General features: G+C 36.9%; 1 protein-coding gene across 2 annotated transcripts in view; it reads right to left on the bottom strand.

The window, feature by feature from the left end:
* Positions 1-691: 691 nt before the first annotated feature.
* RWDD3 (RWD domain containing 3) overlaps positions 692-12,733 on the bottom strand; it is a 53,374-nt gene continuing 41,332 nt past the window's right edge. The window contains exons 7-10 of one of the 2 annotated variants that reach the window (XM_080800205.1): positions 9,004-9,081; positions 2,612-2,681; positions 2,444-2,524; positions 692-878 (exon numbers count right to left, since the gene is read on the bottom strand). The gene's annotated coding sequence lies outside the window, so the exon portion shown is untranslated. The remainder of the gene's footprint in view (positions 879-2,443; positions 2,525-2,611; positions 2,682-9,003; positions 9,082-12,733) is intronic. The other variant, XM_080800204.1, reaches the window with a different exon arrangement.

Below are 12,733 nucleotides of genomic sequence, written 5' to 3' on the forward strand. Positions count from 1 at the left end.
CCAAGACCTCTTCTACTGAGAATACCTGGGCATTTCTGTTTGGATTCCTGGTTCTGGTTTGTGATTCTCTGGTAGAGCTCTGCAATCCCACTAGTATTCCACCGTGACTGGAGACAGTATCACCCAAGAAGCAGACAAGTATACTGGGGATTAATTCAGCCCCAAGTAAACAGTATTATGGGTTTCCTAATTCATTGGAGGATATAGCTAACTTATGTTTTTTAATCAAATTTTTGAAAATACATTTTTTAAAAAATCCATGAAGCTCTTAACGTACAATAAGGTACTATTCATAATTTTTTAAGGAATGACTTTTCAGATGTTACATATATGTTACTGTGTTCCATACGCAGTCCAGGGCTCACTGGAAATAATGCCTCACAACTCAATAAGCTTAACTTTATGAAACTTAGACCTGGTATCTGAAGTAATTACAGGATAGCTTGCTTTCCAAAAGTGAGAATTCAGACCAATAAATTTGATAACCCTTCTTACCCATCATATAACTCAACAGCTGTTTGTCCCAATAGGGTAATTCCTAAAAGAAGGAAAAGCAAATCCCTGCCTAGAGAAATAAATAGAGAGACAAATGTAAGCTGAGGGGCTATGACAGCCTGTTGATCTCTCTCTCTCAAAGACCAATCCATCTTGAGAATCTGGTCCCAAGACTTCTAGAAGGGAACAGTGGGCTTCTGCCAGGTATATGAATCAGGGTGGGGAACAGAAGGCAGCTTGGGGAAGCCCTCCTGTGTGGGGACTGCCAGAGCTGGGATCCGCACAGGTCTTTCCAGGAACATTATATAACATCTTAACTATGGAGAGAAATCCATTGTTCTGTCTCTCCTGTTGGGGAATCCATTCTTCATCTTATTAAATTCCTAAAAATAAGGGACGAGAGAATCAGTCTTTCTTCAACTGCCCCATTATATATCACCACCCCACCCCAATCAATCTCTTACTTTCTTTCTGTGCTCTTTCCATTTGCAAGTTAGTCTTAAAATCAGAAACTCTGTGTATACCAACATATAAACAACACAATTCATTCAAAAAGGGCATTAAGAGTACACTTAACTTGGAACACATGGGTGGCTCAGTTGGCTAAGCATCTGCCTTCGGCTCAGGTCATGAACCCAGGGTCCTGGGACTGAGTCCCACATCAGGCTCCTTCCTTAGCAGGGAGTCTGCTTCTCCCTCTGCCTGAGACTCTCTCTGTTTATGCACACACTCTCTTTCCCTCTTACTCTCTCTTTCTGACAAATAAATTTAAAAATCTTGAAAAAAAAAGAGTATACTTATCTTAATGAGCACTGAGAAATGTATAGCATTATCAAATCATCATATTGTATATGTGAAACTAATATAACACTATGTTAATTATATTTGAATAAAAATAAAAAATAAATAAAAACAAAGAGCATTTGAGGAATTAGGGTTTACAGGCAATCTAATAAAGGAAAGATAGAATAAAACTGCTATGTTAGGTACAAAACTGGTTAATGTCCTTAGGGTAATTAATAAAATCTTTGAGATTATTTTTTCCATCAGAGAGAAATTTACAAATTAATGGTGTAACCACACAGTGCCTGGGCTCTAATCAAATAGTAAGTGGCAAAGATAAGCATAAGTATATTGTATATATAAGCATATGTATATATATACATTATAATTTGGGGGTGAGCCAATAAAATAAAAATAAAAAATAAATAAAACCATGTGGAGTTGAGTTGCAAGTAAGAAAGAAGGGAAATAAAGAATAAAATCCAAGATAATAGCTCAAAAAGATGTCAAGTCTCACCTGTTATAACCTCATTTCCTCAGAGATGAAAAATCCAAGTCAGGTGGCTCATCCAAGATTATCCCACCCCACTATTCTCACATAGCAGTTATGACTGAGGGTAGGAGGCAAATAAGCAAACAAACAAGTTTTAAAAATCAAACAAAAGCTTATTGTCTCCACAGGTTCCTACTTAAACCAGCCTCCTTCATACTGTAAGGTATCCTAGTGAATGGACACACTGAATCTTGAGGGAGCAAGCATTCATTTTATCACTTGTCCCCATCGCCCCTCACACTGTCCTTCTCATTTGCACAAGTAAATCCAGAGTTAATGTTCTTTTGAGATGATCATGTTTTTGGTATTTTGGTCTAGTATCCTAAGAAATCTTCCTTCATAGCAATTTCTTTTATTCCCTCAACAAAACTTAATTGGAAATTTATTATGCATCAGCCATAGAGAGTAGTGAGGAAGAGAGTGAGTTCTGCTCTCTTGCTTATCTGCTCACAACTTTGTAATTGTGTGTCATGGTGCAGGAACCATATGCCTTTCCCAAATGCAATAAATTTATTTATCTATCGTCTTTTTTTATACCAAGAGGTTTAAAATGGTTTAAAAATCCCTTGAAGCTCATCTCCTGTGTGGTAAATAACAATATCGGTATATTACCTCTATGTTCCTCCTTTGGGTATTCCAGCATCCTCCTTTCTGTGAATTCCTCTGAAATTCTGCCCTCTAGACTGGCCTTGTCTGAATGCAATGACATTGAGTTCCAAATTAATGAAATTCCACATACCACATGAAGGTTCGCTGGGAGCATTTAACAAAATGAAGTACCTTGGTGAGCTCTTCAAATTCCTCAGAGTCCAATGACTGAAGATGTCCCAGAATGGAGAACTGAATGTGGCTTTAAGACACAAGGTAAATGGGGCACAGAATTTTCTGTCAGGTCTTTAGAAGCATCTGATGAAATGCTATCAAAAGATCCAAAACCTTTAACATGACTATGAAAATGAATATAGCCTCACATACCTAGGACTGAAAGAAATTAAGTTGGGCCTAAAATACAGTTGGCCAACTTGTTGTTGAATAAAAAAATGGAAAATGTGACCCAGCTCTAGAAGGCACTGTTCCTAAAGGTTAAGAACTTGGCTCATCTATGTAGTCAATAAATATCAGCTATTATTACTATTTCTTTTCTGAGCATTTCAACTTACTGCTTATTACTATGATTAAAAATCTTACACACTGCCGCCAATTAAGTCTGTGAAAATTTGCTTTAATTACAATGTTAGATATAATTTTCTTTTTGGAAATAATAATGTACCATATGTAAAAAAAAGAAATTAATCTTGGGCTTGCCTCCCTTGCTTTCCAGCTCTTTTATTAAATTTAGTTATGATAGGTTCAAAAGCCAGAGCAAACATCCTGTTAGTTAGCAACACTCTACTGACACCAGGAAGGTCCAGCTGGCATGAGAGATAAACTACAAGTGAAACACACTAAAGATTGCTTGAAACACATTCTAACATGATTCATTTTTTCCAAAACAGTCAGGCTTCTCTAGCATACCTAAGTGAGAAGTATTTTTCCAAGCAATAGATATCAGTGAGTTTAATCACACATTTATTGAATGTAAATTTTGTACAAAATATTGAGCAAGTTGCTGTGAGAAAAGTTATGATACATGTCCTCAAGGAGCTTGCTGTCATGAAGTCCATCTCCTCAGAAACTTTTGGTTCCACACTTCTCCCAGCCTATTCTGAATAAAGATGAAGAAAACCAAGTTTTTTTTGAAACTATAAGAAACCTTTGATTCAATCACTATGTCTCGTATCAGAGCTTAAAGACTATATTTTCCTTTGTGTATTTGATATTTGAGAATAATGAATTCAAAAATTATTGGGGAAAGTAGGTCTGTAATTGACCTCCTAGGGAAACGATGTGAAATCCCTTCAAAATTCCCACCAAGAGTGGAAGAGAAGTGGATTCAGATACAGCACTCTGAAACCTTCCCAAGCTTTCTCCACTGGAATTCTAATTAGTAAGACCCCTTTAAGCAATTTTAAAGCTGCTTAATTTGAATACAGGAAGTGTTTCCTTGGGCTCTATAATACTTTGGCAGAGCTGATCCTATTTCCTGAGATTAAATAGAAGAAAATTCTTTCCTCGGGAGACTAAACTGCACACAATAAGATCATTCATTAGAATGTTCATATAAATTCAAAATATACCATGGGAAGAGTAATGTCTTCTTCATAAACGGTAACACCCTAGAAATGCTAAGTGGAGCCAAGACTGGTTTTACTCTTGAGTTTTGGCCTTTGTAGGATAAAAGTTCTCTGAGAAGAATTACTGAGGTGATAACTCATTTTGACAATGAAACCAAGTACAAGATAACTAAAACAAAAAAGAATTTAATCCTTTTTCCTAAATAAAAAAAATCTGCTGATATTATTTGCTTCTTCAGAGTTTTGCTTCCATTCATAAGAACAAAGCTATGCCTTTCTGTAGCTAATTCTTGTTCTTTGTATCACTTAACACTTGGCAGTAGGAAAATTTCAGAAGCCTAATACCAAGACCTGTTACCCAAAGGTCTGGTTGGTAAGGGGAGTGGAAAGGATATGCTTCTAAAACTTTTTTATTGTCCAAGAAAACAAAGGGGAACACTTTTCAATCTCTTGCCATCCTTCTGTAAATTTACATCACCTCACTAAATTTGATAGCTAAATAGTGTTCTGACAGTGTTGTTGAGACTTGTATGTCAGATTTAGAAATGTTATTGTGGAGACTTACTTTGATGGTGTGATTTTAGAAGCTTATTTTCCTCCTAAACAAATGTATTATAGAGTGATGGATAACAGAGATTCAAAGGATTACAATGAGAGATCAAGGAGTTCACCTGTAATATCTATTGCATTGACAGCCGACTTTATTGAAGTTTCACAATATTAACTGCCTCTCTGTGGACTGGCTGAGCCGGCTAGGTGATTATCAATTTATCACCAGTCAAAACACAGATTGCTTCATGTACAGTGTCTGTGGCATAATCATGTACCTTGAATCCGATCAAACTAGAATGATCCTACTAGGATGATTCTTCTAAAAGTGAAGAAGAAACATTAGTTGGGAAATTCTCTAATGAAATTATGTCTAATTCATGGTTGATAGAACATCTTTCTTGGAGCCTACGTCAAGAATGCACCACTCCGAAAGGAAGTAAAACAAAGCCCAGGAGATAGAATGGGGAGAATGTTAGAAATATTTACTCCTTCTTCCTAAGGCTTGCTTTCTCTAACCACTCCTCACTCCCACTTCAGAGACAGCAAGTAAGAACTTGACCAGTCTTTAAAATCACCTCCACCATGCAAGACTTAAACCTTGAAACTCTACTTAGCCTTATGGGAACTAACTGAGTTACATGTAGGACATTATCTGGACTAACAATGGACTAGCACTGAAATTCTGACATTATAGCTTTGACTCTATTATAAATGTAGTAAAAGCTTTAAAGTGTTTTACATTTCCACCCTATTTCCTGATCCCATCCTGTACCAAGGTCTAGTTTTTCTCCACATATTGAGTTTCATCAGTAGCCATTCCAATTAATATTTATTAAATGCAGGAATGGAAGGAGAAGATTTTGGCCTTGGATGTTTGTTCGATCAGGGCAACAGTTAATAGTTACCCTAACACTTACTGACCACTTACTATGGTACTAATCTAAGAAGTACTTTTCATATTTGAACTCATTTAATGTTTTTAATCACCCCGTGAGGAAAGTACTATTATTTTGCCTGTACTATCGATGAAAAAAGTCATGAACAGAAATATTAAGTACTTATCCAATTACTCAGCCTAAAAACAAGTTGAACCCAAGCAGATGACTCTACTAAATGCTGAGATCCAATTACTTTCAGTCATACACTGATTGGATTTAGTTGCTCTGCTCTTTTTCCAGCTGCTTACCATTGTATAAAGTTAACCCTCTCTAGAAAAAAATAGCACCATCCAGAGCTTTTACAATTTTTCATGCAAAGTTTCTGGTACTGAATAAAATATTAGCCGACATACCAAGAAATAAGAAAAAAGAAAAAGAAAGACAATAGAAATAGGGTCACAGATAATTCAGACATTAAAGTTATCAAACATGGATAAATATATTTTTAAAATAGATGACAAGATAGCTTCACTAGAAAAAAATGGAATCCATTAAAAGAGAATCAAGTGGAAATTCTAGAAGTGAAAGATACAATAATTAAAATTAAGAAGTCAACAGAAGGGTTTAATGGCAGATTAAACACAGGTAAAAAGAGGATTAGTACTGTAAGATAGCTCAGTAGAAAATATTCAGCCCCAAAATAGCCCAAAATACAAAGAAAAATAGAATGGAAATACAGAAAATAGTGCAAGAGACACATGAGTGATGGCAAAAGTGTAACTGGATATCTAGAAGTGCATTCGAGAGGGAATGGAAGGAATATTTGAAGACATAATGTCTGAGAATTTTCTAAAACAGATGAAAGATACCAAACTCCAAGCAGGACAAATAAGCTACTCATCACACCATAGTAAAACTTGCAAATGGCAAAGACAAAAACAAAGCCATAAGAACAGCTGGATGAAAAAGCATATTACCTTCAAAGGAGCTACAACAATGACAACTAAGTTCTGAACAGAAACCTTGGAAGCCAGAAGAATATAGAACGCATCTTAAGTGCCAAAAGAAATTTTGACAATTTAGTAGTCTATAGACAGTAAAAACATCCTTCAGATATAAAGGCAACCAAAAAAAAAAAAAAAATAGAGCATTTGTTGTCAGCAGATCCATACTAAAAGAAATACTGAAGGGGTTTTTAGACAGGAGGAACATGATCCCAGATGGAAAGCCAGAAATTCAGGAAGGAATGAAAAGCAACAGAAAGGTAAATAAGAGTATAAATATAAATGACCATTGACTAAAAAGCAATAATAATATACTATGAAGTTTAAGATACATGATTAAAATGCATGAGAGCAATACTCTCAGGCAAAGGGAGTAAATGGAATTAATATGTTATTAAATCCTAGCATTGTCTGAGAAGTGGTAATTTGTATTAGATCTATTAAGTAAAGATGCATGCTGTTGTATCCAGTAAATATAATCCCCAATATATCCATACATTACTTACATTAGATGTAAATGGACTAAATACTTCAACTGAAAGATAAAGTTTGTCCAATTAAATGAAAAAATAAAAATTCAACTGCACATCGCTAAATAAGTGCATCTGAAATCACAAAGTGGAGAGATGTAAACACTAACTATCATTAAACATAAAAAGGGACATTTCCTACTAATATTTAAAAGTTAATCTGCCAGATGTGGAGATGAAAAAATGATAAAACTAAACAATAATTTAGGGATGCTTATAATTATGATAAGACTCTTTTTAAAAGCAAGAGCAATTAACAAAAAAAAAAATCTAGGATAGGGATGCCTGGGTGGTTCAGTCGGTTGAATGCTGACTCTTGGTTTCATTTCAGCTCAGATCATGATCCTCATGGGTTGTGAGATGGAGTCCCAAGTCTGGCTCCACATTCAGTGGGGAGTCTTCTCGAAGATTCCATCCCTCTGCCCCTTACCCCACTTGCCATTCACATGCTCTCACTCTCACTCTCTCTCAAATAAATAAATAAATCTTTAAGAAAAACATCCAGGATAGTGGTGTGAGATAGAACTAGGCAGGAACATAAACAAGAACAAGGGTATCTTTAAGGTGTGTTGTGGATTCACACTCTTTTTTTTTCTATTATTCTTTAAACTATATATATATATGTTATACATTATCTCTTTTTTGTGTGTATGATTTATCTGACAATAAAAGAACTTTTTAAATAGTAAAAAAAGTTAATCTGCTAGAAAGATATGACAATTTTAAATTCAGTCTCTCAAAAAGTAAAGCAAAAATTAACAGAACTAAATATAGAAAGAGGTAAGTCCACAATTATAGTAGGAGACTTCAACAAACTTTGAAAAATTACTCACTGAACAGTCAGGCTAAATAATATATTAATAAACTTAATTTAATTGAAAGATACAAAATTTTCCATCTAATAAGGGAACGTGAGACATTTATCAAAACTGACCACATTCTGGGCCAGAAAATGAGTTCTCAAGTCCCCCAACATTTCAAAATATTGAAACCATTAATGTATTCTTGGAACCAATGGAATTAAGCAAGAAATCAGTAACCAGATAAAAAACAAAACATCCAACAAATACTTGAAAATTGGTCAAAGAAATCAGAATAGAAATTATAAAATATTTTGAATTAAATGATGATGAAACATGACATCAAAACTTGTGAACACAGCTTAAGTTGAGCTGAGTGGGAAAAAGTCAGTGACAATGGTTATTCGAGGAGGGATGATGGCTGAGAAGCAGCATAGCAGGAGCTGGTAATGTTCTATGTCTTGCTGGAGGAGGAGATTACATGAGTATTGTCCCTCTGAGAAAAATTCACCATGCTCTACACTTAGGATGTGGGCATGTTTCTATATGCATGATTATACTGAAGGAAAATTTTACTTAAAAAAAATCAGAAATTATTCCTGACTCTTCTTTTTCTCAATCCTCACATTCCAGATCATCAACATTTCTTGCCAGCTTCAATTCAAAATTTATCCAGAATCTGATTATTTCTCACTACCACCAGCTGCTAATCTTGTATAAACCAACATCATCTCTTTCTTGATTCATTTCCATCTCATCTCTGGTCTTCCTTCTTCTACCCTTGCTCCTTATAGCCAATTTTCAACACAGTCATTACGGTAAGCTGTTAAAGCTGAATCACAGTACGTCACCACTCTCCACAAAACTATCTGATTGGCTTCTCATTTTACTCATAGTAAAAGCCAAATAATAGTCATGACTATGTCTCTACATCATCTGGACTGCCATCCCATCACCTACTTCATCTCCTACCCCCCACATCTTGACCACTCTGCTCTAGCCTTACTGCCTCCTGGCTCTTTGCAAACATGACAGGCACATTCTTGCCCTGTGACATTTGTACTCATTCTTCCATGTGCCTGGATATTTCTTCACCTTGATTCACATGGCTCATTCCCTCATTTCTTCAGATCTCTGCTTAAATATCACCTTCATCCCTGATCACTATCACTGCAATTCTTTCCACTGCCAACAACTTCCAATCCCTTTTCAGTTCAATTCATCAGATATTTACCCAGTGCCAATGTGAGCCAGGTGCTTAGGACAAATAAGTAAACAAAACAAAGTTTCTTGTCTTCTTGGGGCCTCGATTCTAAAAGGAAAAGACAAACAATAAGCATAGTTACTTTAATTATACAGTGTGTTAGAGGAAGATAAACGCTTTGCAAATAAAACTGGGGCAGGTCAAGTAGCATTTGTTATACTGTTCAAAAGGCATGTGAAAGGAGTTAAAATTAAATTATAAGTAGGGTGTTTAATATTTCTCTTTTTTCTTTAAGATTTTATTAATTTATCTGACAGACAGAGATCACAAGCAGGGAGAGAGGCAGGCAGAGATGGGGGGACAGGGGGGTAGGCTCCTTGCCGAGCAGAGAGCCCGATGCGGGCTTGATCCCAGGACCCTGGGATCACAACCTGAGCTGAAGTCAGAGGCTTTAACCCATGAGCCACACAAGCGCCCCAAATTATAAGTAGGGTGTTTAGAACAAGCTTTATTGAGAAGAATGACATCTGAACAAAATTTTGAAGGTAGAAGGGAATTAGTGACTTAGATATAGGGAGAAGAATGTTCAAAACAGGGAGAACAAAGTGCAAAAGCCAGAGGTGGAGTGTGCCCAGTATGTTGGAGGGACAGTAAAAAGGCACAAATGGCTAGAGTGGTGGGTAGGGTGAGCAACCAACTGTCCAAGTTCACCAGGGACTCAGGGATTTCCTGGGATGTGTGACTTTCAGGGCACCCAGGGCAAACTGAGATGGTTGGTCAGTCACCCTAGTGAGAAAGTGTTACAGGAGGTGAAATCAAAGAGATAATGGGGCTGAATCATCCAGATCTTTAAAGATCATTTAAGGACCTGACTTTCAACATGAGGAAAGCAGGGAGCCTTTGGAATGTTTTGAAGAAAGGAATGACACGATCTGAGTTACATTTAAAAAAACCTCTTTCTATTGCTGTGTTGAAAATAGGACATACAGAGACAAGGGCAGAAGAAGTGATGCCATCCCAGATGCTGCTGTGGTAATCCAGGTGAGAGTTGATGGTAGCTTGGATGAATGACTTTTTAGTAGAGATGGTAACAAGTGGGCAAATTCTGGAAGGTAAAACAAATAAGAATTCCTAACAGATGGGATGAGAAGTATAACAGAAAGAGGAAGGATGACTTTCCAGGGGTTTGATCTAAACAACTCTAAGAATGGAGTTGCCATCAGCTGAAATGAGAAAAACTGAACATACAGCAAGTTTGACAAGAAGAAAAATCAGTCCTATGTTAGACATGTTATATTGCCTTTTCTGCTTCATTTTCCTCCATAGCGCTTACCAACACTGACATGCTATGTATTTTACTTACTTATTTATTATTTATATTCATCCATCAGAATATAACCTCCAAGAAGGCAAAGACTTTTGTTTTGTTCACTGCTCTATCCCTAGCTTCTAAAATAAATTTACCCACTATGTAAGGATTTACAGTGTCTCCTTGATGATTGGAACAGTGCTAGGCTCCAGGAATATAGTAAAACACATGACATGTTCTTAGGACTGCCAGGTAAAATACAGGATGGCCAGTTACATTAGAATGGCATATAAATAATTCTTAGTGTATGTATGTCCCATATTCAAATATGAATGTCCCATATGCAAATATTCAATTATGGGATATAATTACACTAAAAAAATACTTGTTGTTTATCTAAAAATCAAATTTAATTGGCATCTTGTATTTTTATTTGCTAAACCTCATAACCCTCATGCTTTCTGTGTGTAAGGAGACTAAATGATAACGGGATATACAGAAAAGTAAACGGTCTGTATATAATAACTTTAGGAATGCGGGAAACCATGGGATCTTGCAGGAAAGGTATCCACGCATAGACTGTGGACAGCATCTGAGGAGCTTCCTGAAAGAAACGATATTATAATATGGTAACGACAGTAGAGGTACCTAGTTGAAAAGGAGAAGAATATCCCAGGGTGATAGAACAGCATGGGCCAAATTTGGAGGACAGAGAGACCATGGGATACTCAGGAAGTTGCTAGTTGACCTGGTGTCTCAGATGCACCCAGAGAAAACAGTTGTGTAAGATGGGAATTAAAAGTTATTATCACCAAAAAGCACAGTTGGCTGAGCAATTACTCTACCAGAGACCTGGGCAAAGGCCCATAAACACAGGCACCTGTAACCAGATGCAAAAGCAGGGAAGGTGACCATCTTCCCGTCCACTAGGCAGTTATAGCAGCACTAAGAGGGTTCTGAGATTCATGCCCACCAGCTGCATTTCACTGGGCTTGACCATCAGGACCAAAGACAAAATGGAGAACAATTCTCTTTCAGTCCTTCCTTGAGAGAATGACCATGTTCTCCATTACCTCCTAGGTAGAAACAGATGGAACAAAACCGACTTTTATACAAAACAGGTAAACACTCCTGAAAAGTTGGGAGAAGGAAGAAATCCTGTAGGAAAGAGTAGAATTTCTGTTAGCAAAATAGCTAGAAGTTGATGCCCTTTACAATGTCTTTTGAATCCACAGTCTGGCAACATTTGAATTCTACAAGAGTAAGCATTCTCAGCAGGGGTGATCCAACCCCCAGAGAGATGGTTCTTGGAGGTAAGAATGTCTTTGATGCTATAATGGTTTGTTACCCCGCAAAAGGCTAGAGTCCATAAACTGATCTATAGTGTATCTGTGGTTCTAAAACTACACCAGAATTTGGTGGAGGAGAGAATGAGGAGAGTTTTGTTTTTGTTGTTTAATGTCTAAGAAGGCTACTTAGGGATGGCAAGAATGAAAAAAGTTTTGATAACATGCACCCAAATGTTTATAGCAGCAATGGCCACAATAGCCAAACTATGGAAAGAACCTAGATGTCTATCAAAAGATGAATGGGTAAAGAAGATGTGGTATATATATACAATGGAATACTATGCAGCCCTCAAAAGAAATGAAATCTTGCCATTTGCAACTACGTGGCTGGAACTAGAGGGTATTATGCTGAACGAAATAAGCCAATCAGAGAAAGACAATTATCATATGATGTCCCTGATATGAGGAAGTTGAGAGGCAACATGGGGGACTTGGGGGTAAGAAAGGAATAAATGAAACAAGATGGGATCTGGAGGGAGACAAACCATAGGAGATTCTAAATCTCACAAAACAAACTGAGGGTTGCCAGGGGGAGGAGGGAGGGAGAGGGTGGTGGAGTTATGGACATTGGGGAGGGTATGTGCTATGGTAAGTGCTGTGAAGGGTGTAAACCTGGCAATTCACAGACCTGTACCCCTGAGGCTAATAATACATTATGTGTTAATAAAAAAATCAAAAATTAAAAAAAAAACAACAACATGGAACTAGAGCAAAGCTCTACTTGAAGGATGGAGACCAGGTTGGGTGTGAAAGGTGTGTTCTTCTGGAAGAAGGGTAGGGGGCAGAGATATAAAGGAGCAAGAAAGGAAGGCATTCTGGGTGGCGCAAACAGCATATGCACAGACTTTCAGAAAAAGTAAAAGGTAAACAACATAAAATGCAGGAGCATGGTTGAGTAAGATAAGGTCCAGGAAGGCTTTATTGGATTTAGCAATTAGGAGGTCACTGATCATTTAACCTCTTTGTGCTTCAGTTTCAATACTTGTTAAATTAAATTGAAAAATAATCTCCAAGGCAACTTACAGCTCCAAAGATTCTCTCATGCGGGCTGGGTCTCTTTTCACACAGAGACACACACAAAATCACATCCACACACTTATAC

Source organism: Martes martes (assembly GCF_963455335.1).
Source record: "Martes martes genome assembly, chromosome: 4".
Lineage (NCBI taxonomy): Eukaryota > Metazoa > Chordata > Mammalia > Carnivora > Mustelidae > Martes > Martes martes.